A 20,442-nucleotide genomic window follows, 5' to 3' on the forward strand; every position below is an offset into this window, starting at 1 on the left:
GCTTGCAGAAATTATCGAGGTGGTTGTTTAAATGATGTAGCATTTCACACATTAAGGCCTGAAAACTGTAGGTCCCCTCTACCCTTGACAACATTACTCGCATACATGAATGGTTGAGAATTGTAAGTCACGAGGCCCTAGTGACTTACAACTCAAGTCTCGGTCTCAAAGGACTGTTGCGCCACCTAATTTATATTATTTTATATTTTGAAACCGCAAAACGGATAACCCATTATTTCAGAGATCTCTGCTGTTAGATTTTTACTATCTTACAAAAATCTGAAAGAATCGGTAGCCATTTATGCTAAAACGGTGTTCAAAAGAAAAAGGCAAAACGGCTTGAAAGTAAGTTTTATTAATATAACGAATCCGATATTTCTAAAACTCAGACAAATAGTTTAAATTTGAAATCAGCGCTAAAATTTAAGTCCAAGGCCTATTTTTTAAAGATATAAAAGTATAAAATTCAAGGTTTTCTCCCTGATAGAATTTTTAGCAATTTACGAGTAGTAAAATACTGAAATGATTTAAATTCTATGAAGTATTTTTCAGAAAAAGATTTGTACTTTTGCAAAATCATCATATAATTTATTGTCAGGAGATAGTTAAACCAAGTTTTAAAAACCCCTTTCCTTATTATTTTTAGCATTTTTAAAGGGGCATTTTTTTAAAAACGAGATGTGATAGAAAAATTGTACGGAAAGATAAGAATTTATCATCTTAATCCTTTTAAAAAGTGTTGTTTTATTTTTACAAACTGAAGAAAAACGTACTCTTATAGACAAAAATAATTTTATAAATCGGCGACTAATGTTTTTGTCATCTACTAAAATATTTAAAACAAATCAAAGTAACAATTGTTTTTTACAAAACATAACAATAATATAAAAATTGATTTTTGACTCGAATATCTTGTCAAAATTTAAAGACATTGCCCTCAATCTAATTATCTAATCAGTAATTGTTCTATAAGAAATAAAAACTATTAAAAATGTTGCTAAAATTGTTAAAAAATACTTTTCAACTAAAAATTTCTACAACGGGAGTAGATATTAAAATAAAACATATTTTATCATATGCAAAATATTGTTGGTAACTTCTCGTAATTTTTAAGAAAAAAATCAGTTGACAGCTTTTTTTTACAAAACACGAAAACCCAAAAAAAAAACATCAAAAACCTGATATGGAATGGTTTTCGACTGAAGTACAATGAGAACATAAAAACATATTGACCTCAAATTTATTATTTCACTCAAAATTGTATTATAAATATTTTGTTAAAGTTTTAGAAAAATCGAGAGACGGACACAGATGGCAAATTATCAGAGTAAGTCGTATCTCAGAACCTCTTTTGTTATCTGTGTATATAAAATTATCGTAACATAAATTGAATTTCTAAACAACCAATTAATGGGTTGTGGTATAATTTCATAATTTTTTAAAAATAATTTAAATGCTATCGAGTACGAGTGACAGAGCGAAACCCCAATGAACTTTTATAAACGTATCTATTATTGACTTCACTGCATCGCCCTTTGTTGCTATTTTCTGGAATAATATTAAATTATAATTTTATTCAAAAACAATTTGCAAAGTATAGATAATGAATGTATTTTTCGCTGGAAATTCATAAAGATTGATATACGAAAGCATGTAGACAAGGTATGTATAACTAATATATACATATCTATTATCTACACATATACACAGATATTTATTTATATTTTTAAATTGTCATTAATGATGGGATGGTGTATTGTTGCAAATTCCATTTCAAGATAAAAGTATCTATAAAAGTAACATAAGTGAGGAATATGTATTTTTATTAAAATGTCGTTGATAGATGAACCTTGTTCAGCATCATCACATCAATATCTATAACTACAAGTTTATTGAGTTTGCAAATTAAGTTCTGAGCGCGGGTTATTCTCCAGGTTTTTCCATAGAAGACTTCAATTGAATGTATTACAATACAATTTACAATTGTAAATTTAATTTAATTTTCTTACTATTTCTAATGCGATTTTTTACTTATTCGTCGTCATTTGTTCATATATATTTCCTTTATATTGGTTTAAATACACATACATTAAATAAATGGGGGCTTAATGCAATAATAGTACTTTAAACCAATTCGCAAAATAAAAACAAATATTAGAAGCATATGTACGCCCATGGTTCATTTAAAAGTGTGAAAGAACGCCTTTTATTATAATTCTGCATATACAACAATTTAAATAGATCAAAACAATTTGTTGCATTTTATAGGGCAGCAAGAAAGTAGATGTCAACACAAATTGAACTGAGACAAGGAATTTTTAAGCTTAGGAACCAAAACGATAGACAAGTCGTTCAACTATGAGAAATGTTCAATTTGTTCATTTAAGATTTTATCAATTTTACACGAGCTCTATTATTTTGTCGAGTATACTTTATCAATAATTGGTTGAATTTATTGAGACTTAGGTGTTGTCAAGGGTAGACTTGAATTAAATTTTATATAATAAATTGTAAGTTGATACCAAACAGGTATATTTTTTGAAAAAAATCAATATAACGGTTTTTTTTATAAATCAATAAAACTGAAAAAAAAAATTTGTCACCTCCAAAATTTTACGACTGAAATATGATTTCATCTCCAAAACAATTTTGTGCAACGAAGAATAATGTTTTTGACATCTGATAAAATTTTGAGAAAAATCGAATTGACAGTTTTTTTATAAAAAAAATAAAAATCTAAAAAAAACATTACTCAAAGTTCGTAAAAATTGAATATCGATTCAAATATCTTTTCAAAAACTTAAAATTTATTCTTCAAGCTTATTTTATCTTATAAGAAATATTGTTTTCAAAATTTTAAAAAATGTTGAGAAAAATCGAATGGACAGCTTTTTTTACAAAAAATAAAAACCTAAAAAAATTAATAAAAGTTGGTAAAAAATGATTTTCGACTCAAATAGCTTTTCAAAAATTAAAAATATTTCGATATTCAATAATTTGTATATAAAAATCCAACAATCGGTTTTTTTCATCAAAAAATAAAATGTACAAAAAAAAGTACGCAAATTTGGTAAAAATTGAGGCGAGTACATATAAACAAACTTTTAAGCAAGACAAATCGACAGATGGGATGGGAAGTTATCAGTGTGGGTTGCATCCCAGCCTCTTTTTTTAATGTCATTTAAATTTTTGAGATTTTTTTTTTGCCAGTATTGTAGCCGGGAAATATATTTCTTTCAATATTTTCTTTTCAATAAAACTTTTATGGTCAAATTAAAGAAATCTATATTTGGAAGGGAATTTGCATTAGATTCTTTAGAACTAAGATTTAAACACGAATTTCAATAATATTAATGTCCCAAAAACAGCAAAAGTGTCACGTTTGTTAAACTAATGAAAAACTGATTGAAAAAACACAATGCATGTTTTATATTTATTAATATGTAAGCTTTGAATCTTTTGAGAACTGAAGTGAAAAGAGATTCTGAAACGTGTAATTTGTGACTGCCACACAAAAGTTGCTTCCCAGCTTATTTGTTTACCTAAGTTTGTTTTTATTTTATATTCAGAGAAATGTTGTACTTAAATGCACTTATTGGTTTAAACTCAAGAACCAAACATTTTTCTCTCTATAATTTCAAAGTTTTGTTGACTTCTTTAAGATGAAGCATCAGCTCCAAACTACGAGTTAGCAGACTGATAGCGATAGTAATAATAGACTCCCGAAAATTGAGTCCGAAAAAACTTCATCAAAAAATACAGAAAATTCTTGATATCAGATTCTTTCTCATTTTCTTGGTATTTGAATTTTTGTAGCGTTTTTCGCGTTAATATAAATGGCATCAAATTTTTTTTTTTTTTTTGAAGAAAGCAAAGTTTCAAAACAATTTCGTGCATTTCTACATGAAAGCAATAAAAACCTTCTAAACTTTTGTGTGTTGTTCTTAAATATGGCACATTTAGAAAACTGTAAGAATCTTAGAATGCTTTCATATGAAGAAAGTCTACTAAAATAAATAGTAAAACCATACCTTGCTGGACAATAGCGTTCTAAAATAATTTAATAACTAAAGTTGTCACTTTAGACTTTGAAATGTGTACATTTAAGGTTAAGATGCACATCATGTTATTTAAATTTTGTTAGCCTTCTTTAAAGAACATTTTTAAGCGGTAAGTAAAAACTCGTCTATAGGTTCAATGCGTGACAGCCGCCCCCCCCCCTGATTAAAAATCTGGATCTGCCCTTGGATGGATCAAGGTTTTTAATCAGGAGGGGGAGGGTTAGAATAACACACTTTACATAAAGGTGAGTTTTTAGGCACCTCTTAAAAATGTAGTTCAATATTCTGTAAAAATGAAATAACATTTTGTGTGTCTTAACTTCACTTTTAAAAATATTAGAACATAAAGTCACATTTTAAGTTATTAGATCTATTGAATTCTGAAGACTTCCTATCGAAATGACAGAAATTGTTTTGAAACGTAGCTTTTGCCATTTATATTAATGCGAAGAACACAAAAAAACAGAAATGGAAAAAGCCAGAAAATTAAAAAGTTTTCAAGAAAAATAACAAAGAATTTTCTATCGTTTTTTCATCTGAGGAAATTTCCGGAAGCCTTTTAGTATTATCATTTCAGTTTGTTTACTCGTAGATTAGAGCTGTTGCTAGAAGATAAATTAAATAAAAATTGGTTTTGCGTGAACCTTTTGAACAAAAATTTTGATCAAAAAGGAACAATAATCGATTAACGGTAATCAACTTCAGTTTAAATTGACGATCTCTTTTTTTCAAGGTTTCCTCTTAAGAATCTGAATATTTCCTCTTTTTTTCGGAAAAAATCTTATTAAAATAGTTTGTCTTTTCTAACGTTTTTTTTTAAATTTCGTCAATACCTTAACAATGCTTAAAAATATATTTAGTTCTTTTGAGAAACAAACTGCTTTTTTCTAAATTGAATTACTAAAAAACCGTCAGATGAAATAATTGTCTTATAAATTAACTGTATAAACTTTATGGCTCATATACGGTGCTATCGGAATAGAACTAGATTTCGGATTCATATTGTGTTCTTGGTAAATTCCTCAGTTAAAAATAGCACCTTTATCCAATAAATGGAAAGCACTAGAATACGAATTTAAAAAAAAATATAAGAGAATCATTTCATGCGGTCTCCAACGAAAATTAAACCAAATACTAATCTCTACGACGCGAACCCTCCCTGGATCCGCCATTGGGCATTGTTCGAATTTGGTTGATAATACCAAACGTGTTTTCAATCACGTCAAACTATAAATAATAAACTATCAATTAACGAATCTAAATTAATTTTAAATAATTGTTTAAAAAGAATTTCAGGAATCACATGATACTTAATTTGTTTAACACTAACTCCTAGCTTAAGAGTTAAAGCGAACATTAATGGGACAGATTAAAAAAGCCAAGCCTAATTAAAAAATTATATTATAAAGTTACTCTGAAGTATTTAGAAACAGATATTTAAATAGAATTCAACAGTATATTTTTGGCCCTATGAAAATAAAGAATTTCTGTGTGATAATGTTTCAACATTTATTTTAAAAATTAATATTTCTCCACATGTTCACATAAATCAATGAAATTCTGACAATCCAGCTAAAATAATATTTACTTAGTTAAGTTTAGGAATGCTCATTCAGAACATTCAATGAATTTCCTACATATAGTAGAAAACGTTTAAAAAAATGGTTTTGGAATTGGCAATCCTTTGTGCTTAAATAGATACAAAATTCAAGTATAAAACAGAAAATTAGATTGATTTTCTTTACTTAAAATAACAAATACATGAACACTAGTTTAACAGTCAAGCATAGATAGCCTTAAGCTTAAGACAACAAGTGTGTTAAGAAACATTATAAAAGGACTAATTAAAAATTACTATCAATGAGATTTATCAAACCTTAATATCTTCTAGCAGCTTCAATCCTCAATTTTTGTAAGTAAAAAATAGTTCCAGCTAAACTATTATACCTTTTTGATAAAGGATGCCAAAAAACTACAAACCGAGTTTGTTGTCTCGTCTACTGTCAAAACCTTTATGGTTGTAAGTAATAAAAGGCTTACCATACCTTGAACTTTTGATAGTCAAAACTATTGATATCTAAAAATAAAATAAATCTTAAGTACATACAAAAATAAGTGCTATAACAACATCATCACATTAAAAACAGTGGAAAATCGGTCTACAAATGAAACTTGCTAATCAGAACTACGGTTAGCGTTATTCTTTTAGTCATAGTCATAACTTTGTTAAAATTTAAATTTTAAACGATATAATTGAAATTGGAAACAGTATAAAAGTACTGACAGGCACGTATTGTAAAAGCAATACGCTAAGCCTCCAAAAACTAATTCATCCGATTTTCTAAAAAAGACAATGCGGTGTTTCGGTTTACATGATTTATACCAACGAAAGAAAATTTTGCAAGATACAATTTGGGCAATATAAGAAAATAAACGGCTGTAAGTTGACATAAGCTGTATACTTTACTTATAGAGCATCCAATAGCAACCTCAACTTCTTAAACTATTAGAAATTTAAAAAAGAACAAATGAAATCAAAATCATCGAAACCCTGAATCAACATACATTTTGAAGTCTCAGTTTGCAATATTAAGGCATATTTGGGTCGATGTGGTGCACTTTCTTGCAGATATGACACAATGGTCTGATGTGTCTAGAGGTGATAATACACTAACCGCATATTTATTAGGATCAGAGATAAGCAACAAGTGTAGAGTGTTGGCGGACTGTATTGATATTCTGGAGTTACTCTGATTACCACCGTACTTGTCTTTATTGAAAAAGGTGTGAAGTAAATAAAGGTCTAAAAAAGAGCTTTTTTACACGATAGACACGTAAAGTATAAAGAAACAGACATTTTCTATGTGATAATGTTCTAAAATTTATTTACACATCAATCAATGAAAATCTGACAATCCAGCTTTCAGCTTAATAAATATTGCTTTTAAAACATTAATTGTGGAATATATATTACAAAATAATATGAACCAAACGCTCACAATTTGAACGCTGGACTAACAGTCAGCACATATAGTTTTCAGCTTAAAACAACTAGTAAAACCATAATACACCAAATTTTTAAATTTGAATGCAAAAATTGTTAAACATTTTAAAATGATAGTTCGCAAAATTACGACGCTTTTGGGAAGCGTGTGTTGCAATTCCCCGGCTAGCCAAAATGAAATTATTGGATAAATTTTTAGGTGTTGTATGCTGTACTATTCAAGAAAAACTGAAATATTTACTATTGGAGCCCTTAGTGTTGACGAAAACTTAGGTTGTTGATTTCTCTTCAATCTTTGGAATTAGGCATTCCACAAACAATATACACCATAGGTCTGGCAAGCTCCACGAAACTTTTGCGAACTGCGTCTTGGTCTCGTCAAATCGAAAAATTTAAGTCTCGTCAATATAGTCTCAGTCTCGTATAACTGAGTATTGACTCGGTTTCGGTCTGGTTTTCTAGTTAATTGTTTAATCGGTAGTTTCGTGTAGCCTTGTCATCTCTTTTTATGATTTAAAGGATTTAATTTAATTGTCATTAAATTGTATACCTACGAAGTAGACATACGAATAAGAATATGAAAACGGTATATTTTTATAAGTTTTACGAATCGAAGAAGAATTTAGCCTTATCATAAACTACGTCGCAATCGGAAACTTTTATGAACAAACTATTGCCTAATTCGTTCGGAAAATCTCCTACAATTTTGCATTATGAATGGATTCCGTGATACGGTTTTTTTGTAATTGGGTATTATAAGCCTGACTAACACAACACATTTTTGCATTTTTTTTTTTCTATCTAGAAGAGGAAAGACCGATGAGACTCTCGGCAGTACAGTCTCATCTCAGAAGCTTCGAACGTATAGTAACTTCTCATAAGGACGCAGGTCTTAAGCAGTTATGAAACATCCATGAAATGCATCAATATGATTCGGATTTTCATCGAAAAATTATCTTCAGTGCTTGTTTAAAAATGTTTCTATTCTCAACTTGACACAGTTTTGGGGCTGGTGGTTGTGTTTCTTTCGTCGCCCATAGCTCAAGAACCAGAAAAGATATCGAATTCAAATACATTTTGTTATACAGATAATAAGGCAGGAAGATGTAGAAACGGCTCTCAAGAAAATTGCGTGAGTGGTTTTTTTACCATTGCAGTTTGAAAAAAAGGTGAAAATTTTGGTTAACCCTAAATATCTTACGAACCCAAAACGCTAGAGACTTGAATTAAATTTTATATAATATATTGTAACGTGATATCGAAGATGTATATTTTTTGAAAAAAAAAATCCATTTAACGGTTTTTTTTTTATAAATCAAAAAAAAACTGAAAAAAAAAATTTGTTCACCTCCAAAATTTTACGGTTTAAATATGATTTCATCTCCAAAACAATTTTGTGCAACGAAGAATACTGTTTTTGACATCTGATAAAAATTTGAGCAAAATTTAATTGACAGTTTTTTATAAAAAGTAAAAATCTAAAAAAAAAATTACTCAAAGTTGGTAAACATTGAATATCGATTCAAATATCTTTTCAAAAACTTAAAATTTAGGCTTCAAACTTATTTTTTTCTTAAAAGAAATATTGTTTTCAACATTCTGAGAAATGTTGATAAAAATTAAATTGATAGTTTTTTTACAAAAAATAAAAACCCGAAAAAAATGTATAAAAGTTGGTAAAAATTGATTTTCGATTCAAATATCTTTTCAAAACCTTGAAACATTGGCTTTAAACTACTTTTATCTTTTAAAAAATATTGTTGTCAATATTCAGTAAAATTTTGAGTAAAATCGAAGTGACAGTTTTTTTATAAAAAATAAAAAAAGTACTAAAACTTGGTAGAAATTTGCTTTCGACTCAAATAGCTTTTCAAAAATTAAAAATATTGGCTTCAAACTTATTTTATTTCACAGAAAATATTGTTTCCGATATTCAGTAATTTTTATATAAAAATCCGATTTTTATAAAAAATAAAATCTACAAAAAATGGTACGCAAATTTGGAAGAATTTGATACGAGTACATATAGACAAACTTTTAAGCAAGACAAATCGACAGACGGGATGGGAAGTTATCAGTGTGGGACGCATCCCAGCCTCTTTTTTCTTTTTAGAGACGGCACTACGAGTGACATAAACAACAGAACAATTTTTGAATAAAAGTTTTCTGACCGTGTTATTAACTTCCCACAAAAGTTATTATGTATAAACGATCCGGATAAGCTAAAGAAGGTTCAGAGAACAGCTTGCTTGGGCACTACAGGGGCCATGCATACTTGCCCAACGGACGCCTTAAATGTTATTTTGGATCTTCTACCAATCGACCTTTTAATTAAATACATAGTTTCCTGCAGCGCTATTAGGCTGAATGATTTAAACAGCTGGTTGTCAAAACTTTATGGTCACAGCAACACAACGAAATTGATTCCCTCAGATATTATCTCGGTAGACACTGACTACTGCACTCCTACTTTGAGCCTTAGTAAGGGTTTTAAAGTTATTTTCCCGTCCAGAGAAGATTGGGAGGTTGACATCGTGTCGATAGGTTTCGACACAACCATCTTTACTGACGTCTCAAAGATGGGTTGCAGAGTTGGTTCTGGGATCTTTTCTGAGTCCGTAAATGTAGCCAAATCCTTTAGGCTTCCTGACTTTGCTAGCGGTTTTCAGGCTGAACTGCTGGCAATAAGTGAGGCATGTAAGATACCTAAACAAAGCCCAAACCAAATCCGAAATGAGGCTATCTTCACAGACAGTCAGGCAGCTGTCAAAGACATTAACTCGGTCATATGCTCATCTAAATTGTTCCAGCAATATCGCGATGAGCTTGCGAGCCAACTGCATTATATCTAGGAAGTTATGGCCCACCTATAATAAAACCCGTACAAACGATATTCTATGCAGGCCAAGGCAAGACATAGCCTATAGGAGCTCATGCAGAGAAGTTGGGTATCTCTTACAACACCTCTTGCCGTAGTTGTAGTGACCAAAGAGAAGGTGATAATCCATTTCCTACGCAATGTCCTGCTTCGGCAAACACTAGAATGAAATGCTTTAGAAAAGCAATTTTTCACGAACTTGATGGGCTATATGAGACTAAGATTAGAGACTTAATTTTTTTTCTCAATGCGACAAAATGGCTCTAACATAATCACTATGAAGCTTCTCTATAAATCTTTCCCTTTCTATCACAATTCAAATGCGTTTTGGTATCAAAATGGCGCACTACAGTGCTAATTGGATCAGGCTAGGTTGCCTTGAGATCGCCATTTCTACCATAAACGATCCGATTTTTCGAACGGAAAACTTTTATATTTTTGATGATTCGAGGTCCTTGAATTCTAAATAACGCTATCAACTATAAATGAATTTAATATTATATAATGTGACGTGGTTACCACATAAATATAATTTTGAACAAAAAAAAAACAAATGATGATTCCAATATTCCGAAATAAAATGAATGTATTGACTTCAAAATAAAATTATGTTTCTAAAAAAATCCCATCGATATTTTTTTATAAGAAACAAAACCATTTAGAAAATGCTGCTAAAATTGCTAAAAAATGTTCGAATAAAAATTTCGAAAATAAAAAAATTAGAACTTATCTTTAAAAAAAAATAAATAAATTAGGTTGCGCAACAGTCCATGAAGAACCAGGGCCTAGTGACTTACAACTCTCAACCATTCCTGTGTGCGAGTAATGTTGTCAGAGATGGAAGGGACCTACAGTTTATATGCCGAATCCAAACGGCTATTTTTTGTTGTTTTGAGAAAGCACTTTTCATGACAAGAATTATTCTTGGAGCATTTGTCAATTTCTCGCAAGAGTCAGTACCCGTAAAAACTTTTTTTTAATTAAGGCGGCACAGGCAGGGATTGAACCCAAGACCCCTTGCATGATAGTCCAACGCACTAACCATCACGCTACGGAACTTATCTTACGTTACGCAAAATGATGTAACTTTTAATAAATTTTTTTTAGAAAAAAACAAATAACAACATTTTTGCAAAATATCAAAACCTACAAAAACAACAAAAAAACTGATAGAAAATGGTTTTCAATTGAAGTATTATGGAAACAAAGAAATGTTCTTATCCCTTACAAAATACTGTTAAAAATATTTTGTTAAAGTTTTTGAAAAATCGACAGACGGATACGGAGTGGAAATTTATCAGTGTAAGACACGTCCCACTTTTTTTCTAAAAGAGAAGATTACAACTGACCACTTTGACTTCACGTAACAGATAAAGTCTACTTCATTGCTCCACAATCGATGGAAACCCTTAAAAATGAATTTCGTGAAGTTAAATGTGCGAATCGTTCACGGAAAATTTCATGAAAAGGATATGGTACTTTAACCGGAGTCGTGACAGCCATTTAGGCGAATTGTTTCCACTTAAATGAACATCATCATATCAGAATAAACCGTCTTGTTAGAAAACTATGTAGTCATAATGATAGCTAGACTTGACATAGAAGTCAATGCCCCACCTAATTTAAGTTTTTTTTTATATGGGGAAAGTCTTTCCATATGACCTGTAAGACTCCAAAAACACACCTAAAAACAGATAAAATTCAGCTTTTCCCATGTTCACTTAGGCTATCAAAAATATAATATCGGAATCTAATAAAAATCTCGAGCTTAATTTCAAATGACATTCGAAAACAAAATGATGTGTTTTAAGCAATGGCCATTTCAGCACCCTAAATTCAGCAAACTTAAAATAAGTAAACAACTAAATCTCTTAAGCATTATTATTTGTAAATCACCTACTAATTCAAATCTTAAAACCCAACTCTTTCTGGATTTACCACATATCGAAGCTTGTTTTTCAAAAGTACACTGATTAGTTAAATATTTGTATAGGTACAATTAAGTTGCATTTTAGCTTTCTTTTAAATATCATTAATTTATTCGTTCGTCAATAATAATTTCATTTCACAACTTCGCAGTTAGATATGTTATTTATTCAAAAGTTAACATTATTATTTTTTTTAATCGTAAGTAGTTAGGTACAGTGTACACTCATAGCTTAAAAACTAAGACTTATTAAAAGCTTCTTTACCTATCTCTATAGATTGGTGTAAATTTGAGTGGTTTATAAAACGTCAAAGTCAAGTCTCAAACCTCTCTTTCACACAACTATGAATAAACAAAGACGAGCTCCAAAGTGAGAGTTCAAACAACAACAAAAAAAAGTTCGACTTACCTGTTGCAAATTAATAAAATGTTATTAACGAAGCTTGAGCTATAAACTTCTTGATCTTGAGCTAAGAAAAACCTCCGTTGTAATCAATTAAAAAATTGATTTTTATAATTATCCAAAGGCTTAATGTAGGAATCTTTCCTATTTCTTGAATTCCCTTAAAAATATTTGATGTTTGAAAACTTTTGTGATGATTTTTTGATATTTTTTAACAGAAGCACATTAAAAACGACACAAACTCAAAAACCCGCACAAAATAATATAGAAAACAAAAACAACTTCACTCGAATATTGAGCGATGAAATGAAACGATTACACAAACACGCTTAACGCTTGGTGTTGTTTTTAATCTTCAACGTACGAAGCCAAATGTTAAGCTTTATTTTTTTTTATTTTTTTGAAAACTTTTGTTGTTGTTTATTTTATTTAACAAAGAAACTGTCTGTTTCGGTTTCTCAGGGCTTCGGGCTTTCCAACCAGATTGTGTTTGTGTCAACAAATCTAGGTTCGCGGTCTTTCTATATGTACCTACATATAACGGTTAAAAATACTTATTTCTTAAGAATTATTCAATTTTTATTTATAAATTTATCACTTGAAAATTGTTATCGGGGCTAAAAGGAGCATGAAGCGGGAAGATGATTTTGTATCACTTGATGAAGGGATCCAATATCCAACACTATTTCCTTATTTTTCTATTTCAATCCTACAAAAGGAAAGATAGTCACATGTGATGAATTCCAAGTAACTAGGTTTGAGTCTTCCCTCCGCCTCGTTATTGATGCATATCGTAGTCGTCGATAAATTAACGGACTCTATAAGCAACAGGCAATTATTACTTTTATATCAAACTGATACTAATCAGTGTTGTCAAAACAAAAAGAAAACGCGAGGCTTTATAAGTTAGTTTACATCACGTTTTTAATGACGACATGTAACGAGACGAAACTTACTTAAGCGTGACGTATCTTAACTCAACGTGGAATTTTATTTCACAGAGGGTGTTTTTTTGTATTTATTTTGGTTTTTAAGTTGTAGGGTATTTTCTTTTTAAGATTCACACTTTGAAAAAAGACGCCAAACCGGTTAATGAGATTCTGAGTAGACGAAAAAAGGAAAATACCGTCTCCTACGCTTGTACACATTCACTCTCAGCGACGCACCGAAGACAACTAAAAGTCTGAAACTGTGAACTGAGTTGAGCACTGCTGAGCTCAGAGCTGCTGATGCTGATGTAACTTAACAGAGAACAACAACAACTATGTGGTGTGTTACTTTAGGTTAGGTTGGTGGTGGCTCTGCTCTGTAGACTTTTTCGGTCTTGGCGAGTTCTATCATCTATCAAGCGACAAGAGGAACATGGACTGATATAATTTTTGATTTCTAGGGAAATCCAAAGAAACACCAAGTTCAAGTGGCAACACTGCTGCCAGTAGAGGCTGTCAGACAGTTGAAGAATTTTTGGGATTAATTTTTAGTATGAAAATCATTAGACGGGAAAATCCATGGATTAAGAGAATTTGGTCATGTGAAGTCAGAGGCTTAATACCTATGTTATTGTTATTTTTGATTACAGAAGCAGAAGCAGCCAGTGAGACTTGTAAACTATAGTTATGACTTTTGGCTCTCTTAAAATTTCTAAATGATGACAGTGACAGTTCAAGGGATTAATTGTCATGCGCTACTTTTTAGTGCTAAAAACTGAGTTACCCTTTTGCCACATTTTTTGAAATTTAATAAAGTAGAAAATTTAAAATTTGAATATAAAAAGAGGCTGCGATGCGACCCACACTGATAACTTCCCATCCCGTCTGTCGATTTGTCTTGCTTAAAAGTTAGTCTATATGAACTCGTATCAATTTTTACCAAATTTGCGTACTATTTTTATGTAGATTTTATTTTTTTTATGAAAAAACGGACTCTTGAATTTTTATATAAAAATTACTGAATATCGAAAACAATATTTTCTGTGAAATAAAATAAGTTTGAAGCCAATATTTTTAATTTTTGAAAAGCTATTTGAGTCGAAAGTAAATGTTTACCAAGTTTTAGTATTGTTTTTCTTTTAGAGTTTTATTTTTTGTAAAAAAACTTTCAATTCGATTTTTTTCAAAATTTTATCAAATGTTAAAAACAATATTCCTATAAGCTAAAATTAGTTTGAAGCATATATTTCAAATTTTTGAAAAGATATTTGAGTCGAAAATCAATTTTTACCAACTTTTATACATTTTTTTTAGGTTTTTATTTTTTATAAAAAAACTGTAGATTCGGTTTTTCTCAAACTTTGTCCTAATGTTGAAAACAATATTTTTTATAAGTACAAATTAGACAGCTATTATCTCAAATTTTTGAAAAGATATTTGAGTTAAAAATCAGTTTTTACCAACTTTTGTTAATTTTTTTAAGGTTTTTATTTTTTTTGTAAAAAAACTGCCAAATCGATTTTTTTCACAATGTTACTGAATGTTGACAACGATATTTTTTCAAAGATAAAAGTAAATTAAAGCCAATATCTCAAACTTTTGAAAAGATATTTGAGTCGAAAATCAATTTTTACCAACTTTTATAAATTTTTGTTAGGTTTTTATTTTTTGTAAAAAAAACTGTCAATTCGATTTTTCGCAACATTTTTCTGAATGTAAAAAACAATATTTCTATTAGATAAATAATATTGAAGCCCAAATTTCAAGTTTTTGAAAAGATATTTCAATCGATATTCCATTTTTACAAATTTTGAGTAATGTTTTTTTTTTAGATTGTTATTTTTTATAAAAAAAACTGTCAATTCGATTTTTCTCAAAATTTTATCAGATGTCAAAAACATTATTCTTCGTTGCACAAAATTGTTTTGGAGATAAAATCATATTTTAGTCGTAAAATTTTGGAGGTGACAACATTTTTTTTTCAGTTTTTTGATTTATAAAAAAACTGTTAAATAGAAATTTTCCAAAAAATATTCTTGTTTGGTATCACATTACAGTTAAGTATATAAAATTTAATTCAAGTCTCAAGCGTTTTTGGTTCGTAAGATATTTAGGATTAACCAAAGTGTTCACCTTTTTTCAAACCACCCACGCAATTGTCTTGAGAGCCCTTTTTGCATCTTTCTGCCTTATTATCTTTAAAAATTTATTTGAAATTGATATCTCTTCTGGTTCTTGAGCTATGGACAACGAAAAAACGTCGCGAACAGACGTCTTTCTAAAAATCTTTTATTTCGACTCTAGAGACCTTGAAACGTCGAGAAATTTTTTGAAATCAATTACTTCATTTTTCTCGAGATATTCTAACTAAACATCAGTTTTGCCAACTTTTAGAAGTGTTTGTCTCAAAATTATTTTAAATGTTAAAAACGTTATTCAAAACCGTTATAAAATTATTCAGGAGGTTATAATAGCACTTTTTTCGTAAAATATTCGAAGTGACAAATATTTTTTTTAATTATTGAATGTTTTTCAAAATTATTTTCAATTACTTACCTATCTTTTGAGATATAGAAAACAAAAACACACAGACATCTTGCAAAATCTTTGTTTATTTTGTATGATTTACATTCAAGGATAGTAGGTAGCTGTAGTACCCGTGGCATGATAGTTAGTGCGATGGATTCCCGTACAATCGGGACGTCATGGCACAAGGTGGAGCGGAGAGCTCCTTCGGTTCAGTAAGGCTGTGAAATACAAAAAAAAAATACAAAAAACAAAAACGAAACAAAAATTAAAAAAAAAAATAAAAAAAAAAAACATTAAAAACAATATAAATAAGTAATAAAAAAAGAAAAAAAAAAAGACAACGAAATATGAAAAACAAAAATGTTAGATAGTTAGATTTGCTGTTGTAAGTTGTAAGTTATGGATAATTAGGCTTGTTTTATGAATTTTTGTCTAGCTTTAAGATAGGTTTAAGATTGAATAAATAAAAATGCATTGAAAAAAAAAGTGCGATGGACTGTCATGCGAGTGGTTTTGGGTTCGATCCCTGCGTATGCCACCAAAAGTTTGTTTCACGGGTACTGCCTCTTGCGAGGAATTGACAAATTCTCCAAGAGTAATTCTTGTCATGAAAAGTGCTTTCTCAAGTTTGCCGTTCGGATTCGGCTTAACGCTGTAGGTACATTCCATCAATGACATAAATTGGATGGAGCAACAGTCCGTTGAGAACTAAGGCCTAGTGCCTTACAACTCTCAACCATTCCTGTGTGCAAGTAATGTTTTCAGGAATTGAGGGGACCTACAGTTTGTATGCCGAACCCGAATTTGAGAAATCATTTTTCCATGACAAGAGTAATTCTTGGAGAATTTGTCAATTCCTCGTGATTAGAATGTAATTAGATAGGTTCTACATGTACATATTACAATTAAAGTGACATTTTAAAGAAAATATAGTTTGTGGATCTTGAACTCGTAAAGAACCAGCTCCTCTAGTGGCTTTTATTTGTTGGGGGAAGACCGGAACACGGATCACAGATAATAAATTAACTTTTTAAATTTAAATCATTTAACTATATTTGGAAAAATAGTTATGTTTGCTTTGTTATTTCAAATAGAATTTTAAATATAGAATTATTTATACAAAATTTGGAGCTTATAAGATATTAATGAAATTAACATAGAAAAAAGCTGCACCAATGACATTCAAATACTGTGCTTTTTTATTATAATTATTTTACCAAGTAAGTAAACAAATTGGTGGACCCAAAACATTTCTACTACTATCAACATCAAGTAAATTTCAATAAGATTTATGGGTCATAAAGAAGGGTAAAGTACCCTAGCCCTAAAGCAAATCTAACAAAGAACTAATATTAATTATTTTTTGATTAATAGTCATTATTGTTTAATTAATATTATATAGAAAAGTTTTTAAAAAGATTCTTAACCGAAGGAAATCTAAGTCGATTGAACCGTGATGAACAGTTAAACATGGTTCTTATAATTTATTTTAAGAAAAAGGTGACTATAGTACCCTACACACGCATTTGAAAATTTTAGATTTTGGGATTATGGTTGTGCTTAGGGATTAAGTTTTAGGGGTTTTGTTTTTAGAGATTTTGAACTTGTATTTGTATTTTTAAAGAACTCAGCAAATCTAAATATATACCAACAAAAAACAGAACGGAAATATTTAGCTAAAATATCTTAATTACTTGTGTGTGCTTAGAAAAATGCTAATCGGTTCAGTATAGTTCGATGGAACGAAAAAACCTGTAATTGGCTTACAACTTTCATGTGGGTGCGGTGGCGCAGTGCGTAGTGCACTAGCTCCTCACACGCTAGATCGCTTGTTCAAGTCCAGCTCGGGAAAAAGTTTTTCAAAAATTAAATTGAACATAAAAAGCGATTAAGCACCACTAAAGGAGTCTGATGATAGGGTTGGTCCCCGTGAAATAGCTATAACTCCAGCTTATGAACTTGGTGGTAGCACACACAAGTTGTTGTTGTTTCATTCTTAATTTTCAATTGTAAATTCGGTAAGCAGCTGCCTTAAACTGCGAGTGTAAAATTTCATACAAAAACCTCCTTAAAATATCTTAAACCAAGAACATAACCTTCAGTATAATTGTACATGCATAACAAGAAATATCATTCTTTGCATCTGGTAAAACTTTTAGAAAGATCTTATTGACAATTTTATATGAAATTGCAACTAACACAAACTAAAAGTAACAAAACGTTTTTGTATGTTCTACTTGAATATCTTAAAAAACAATAAATATATTTGCACAAAATTAAAAAAAAAACCTATTGTTAATGGCGTAACATTTTACTTAGTACCAATATTGAAAATATTTAGCAATTTACTGAGCGATTTTTAAATTTTCTTTTCCCTTTTCTAACGTGTATTGTTTTCTAACCAAATTGTCAAGAGATAGTAGGAAGATAATATTTTTTAAAATAAGGTTAGTCATCTTTAAAGTTGTTAAAAAAGGCTTTAACATTTTAATAAATCCTTAAAAATTTTAGGCCATTGTTTTATAGATTATTTATCTTATATTTTTATTTTTGACGTTGAGTTAAATGTTAAGAGATATTCAGTTTTTTTTTTTGCTAAACAGACGAATCTACGTAAGTTCTACTCAATCAACTATCTCTAAATAAAATTGTTAAAGGGCACTAATTGGAAATCATCACTGAGCATCCTAACCTCTTTTTTATTTTTTTTAATAAATAAGTTTCCAAGTTCACTTACAAAATGCTTAAATTTAATTATTTTTTCGTCTAATACCTGTGACTGCTTCAACATATTCCATTATCATTAAACAATAAACAATAACTCATGAAACTTGATTTCATTGTAACTGTTTTTAGGAATGAATTTTAGAATTTATCTTTACAATTGTGAAGAGTAAAAATCTTACTAAGCTGTTAGAAATATTTAATTATATGGATTCGCATCTTTTCACTACTCCAACAGAACAACAGCAACACTTGAAATCAATTGTTGCTACCAAACCAACCATACACAAATAAATACTTTTACGGTAAATACCCAATTCAAAGCAAACTGTCAAAAAAGAAATCTTATAAATAGGAATTCACTGTCGGCAGAAGTTTGTTTTGTTTATTTTCTTCCTCTTCTTCTTTTTCGTAAAATTAAATAAAACAAAAATCAAAACTCCACTTTTCCTTATAACCAACAACAACAACAAAAGCAACAACTGCAAATACTCAGTGTTTGAGGAACATGTGTATTTTATAAGAGAGAGAAAGAGCAGAGCACATTATATTCAGTTGTTGATGAGAGAAAGACAAGATTAAAATTCTCTCTGATATAAAAGTATCAAGCAATACAAGAGACATTATGTTATTATGGAAATAACAGTGGTGGTCGAAATTATGTTTCATTTTTAGACCATAATAATGTATCATTTTATTGAAATAGAAGTCATTGAAATTGAACTCATGTTGGGCGCCATTTCTGAATTTCAATTGTACACTAATTTTATGAGTTTGTTTTAAAAACAGTTGTAACTTCAAATTCGTAGTTGCTTTCATTGGAATTCAAAAAAAGATTATAATAATAATTGTGAGGCTATTAAGAAAAAGAGAATTCATGAATTTCAAGCATTCTTTTTACTTCTTGTGCTTTATTTGTTGTGTAAAGTAAAAGTTTCACAGTAAATGAATAAATGAATCTTAACGTGTATCCGCTTAAGAACTTAACTTCCTAGTTTAAAATGAATTTATTAAGTGGTTTAGTCTGAAGCGGTGAGAACAAATTAAATCCGGGGACCCGCTTTTTTCGACGCATATGTCATCCTAATGTTAAGTATTTTGGTAATTTGTTGGTGAAAAATTACAGAATTTCCTTTATAAATTCTTTTTTTCGGACCACGAATGGATTCTTTTCCACTTAAGTTTTGAGTCAGAAATTCCTCCATCTTATAGGAAACCTAAAAGGAATGACTAGGAAAAATTCGGACAAATTAGACGAAATTCTGATTGATTACATGTTCTGATTTTCTTAACCCCGTGTCTAACGTCTTCAAAATTAGTTTGACTTCTTATATTCTGACGGTTAATTTGCTGGGCAATATGAACGTTCAAAATAGCTCTCTCCATTGCTCTCTGACATGATTGGAGTTTCATTTCAGTGTTTTTCGTGACTTACCAAGTTTGGCACCCATAAGTGAGGACTTTAAGAACTGTTGAGTCAAACACATATTTCCTTGTTTTATTCGAAATATTCAATGTAGGAAGATGCTTAACGTTCCAGAACTGCCTCCAAGCGTTCGTCATTCGCTGTTCTATATCCTTTTTTTCTTTGTCTTTGAATGAGATAATCTGACCAAGGTATGTGTAGTCTTCAACGTATTCTAATATAATGTTATTAACACTAACTGGATCATAAGCACCATTTGTCATAATTTTAGTTTTCTGTTGATTTGTTGACAACCCAATATTTCCGCATTCCGAGCACATTTCGTTTAGCATCATTTGAAGTTCTTCACTGCTGTTTGCGATAATTATAATGTCATCGGCAAATCGGAGGTTTGAGAGACATTTGCCATTTATCTTCAGTCCTTTGTCTTCCCAGTCTAGCTTTCTAAATACTCCTTCTAAGGCTGCGGAAAAGAATGCTGGTGAAATTGGATCTCCTTGCCTTACACCTCGCTATGTTTTAAAATCTGGTCCGATGCATTCCGTTTTATGTGGGATGTGC

At 30.0% G+C, this 20,442-nt stretch overlaps 1 protein-coding gene across 1 annotated transcript in view; it reads right to left on the reverse strand.

Annotated features, from left to right (window-relative positions):
• The window catches only part of LOC129942122 (protein toll), a 331,316-nt gene extending 317,868 nt beyond the window's left edge, over positions 1–13,448 (reverse strand). The window contains exon 1 of the mRNA XM_056050933.1: positions 12,280–13,448. The gene's annotated coding sequence lies outside the window, so the exon portion shown is untranslated. The remainder of the gene's footprint in view (positions 1–12,279) is intronic.
• Between the last annotated feature and the right edge of the window lie 6,994 nt (positions 13,449–20,442).

The sequence above is a fragment of the Eupeodes corollae genome, chromosome 1, assembly GCF_945859685.1.
Source record: "Eupeodes corollae chromosome 1, idEupCoro1.1, whole genome shotgun sequence".
In the NCBI taxonomy this organism is placed as follows: domain Eukaryota; kingdom Metazoa; phylum Arthropoda; class Insecta; order Diptera; family Syrphidae; genus Eupeodes; species Eupeodes corollae.